A 1,441-nucleotide genomic window follows, 5' to 3' on the forward strand; every position below is an offset into this window, starting at 1 on the left:
GAGTTCCAGGACAGCCAGGGCTACACAGAGAAACCCTGTCTTGAAAAACCCCCCAAAAAAATAGAAAATAAAAAAAACAACTTCAGGAGGTATAAACATCCCAGATTTCAAGTTATACTACAGACCTATAGCAATGAAATCAGTATGGTATCAACATAAAAACAGACTCATTGATCAATGGAATAGAATTCACAACCCAAATATAAATTCATACTTCTACAGCCACCTGATCTTTTTTTTTTTGGCAAAGAGGCTTATAATATAGTATTGGAAAAAGGACAGTTTCAACAAATGGCTGGTCAAACTGGATAGTTACATGTACAAGAATGAAACTCAATCCTTAGCTCTCACCTTGCAGAAAACTCAACTCCAAATGGTCAGGGACCTCAACATAAAACCCGCTACCCTAAATCTGATAGATGAGAGAGTAGGGAATACGCTTGAACTCGTTGGCACAGGCGAGGACTTTCTGACAGGACCTAACACAGCTCATAACTGGGACATCACGAAACTAAAAAATTTCTGTTCAGCAAAGGACCCCATCCCTTGAGTGAAGAGGCAGACTACCGAATGGGCAATCGTCTTTACCAGCTATATATCTCACAGAGGATCAGTATCTGGCATAGGAAAAATAAAACAACAAAACAAAGTGTAAACAAGTTTTAAAATAGAGCGTGAAGCTAAAAAGGAACTTTCGTGCCTAATAGAGTGTATTTTAATCACATGCAGTCCCTACTCACATCTTCACCAACATATTGGCACAGGACATTCAGGCTCTCAGTAATTTCCCCTTCTGCTCAGCAAAGAGTAACACTGGTGCATTGCTATAAATGTAGCTTTCTTAGTGTCTGGCCATCTGCCTGGAAAAGTAGACAAAGGTTCATTTTCCACAAAGATTTTGGAGAAGTGATCTTAGGAGAGAAGAGAGGCATAGATGGCAGAGGAGGGGACAGGAGGAACGAGCTAGGCAGCAGCAGAGCAATAGCATCCGCTAATCCCACGGAAGACTCCATCTCCAGGTGATCATTCAGAAATGTCACAAACTGAGAAAGCCCCTTCAGACTGTTTGCCATTTCAGTCCATCATTTCTTACCAAGTGATCAGTTGCTTACGGAAAGAGGCAGTGTCCTTCGGTCCCGGGAGGACAAAGCAAATCAGATCAGTTGTGCACCGCCAACCTCATATGGGTTTGGAAACAGTAAGTGGTTGGAACAAAAACCTACCATATTACTGACATTTTTAAAAATATGAATAAAATAATCTTAAGTGATGCTGACATACAGACCTTTCGGTGGTACCTGTCAGGTACCTCATGAGCAATGGCCCCTGATGCTTGAGAATCTGATTCCCATTTCAGAGATTCACAATGGAGGAAAGGAGAAAGCTGGCTTACACACACACACGCACACACACACACACACACACACACACACACACACAC

The sequence above is a fragment of the Mus pahari genome, chromosome 18 (assembly GCF_900095145.1).
Source record: "Mus pahari chromosome 18, PAHARI_EIJ_v1.1, whole genome shotgun sequence".
NCBI classification, from domain to species: domain Eukaryota; kingdom Metazoa; phylum Chordata; class Mammalia; order Rodentia; family Muridae; genus Mus; species Mus pahari.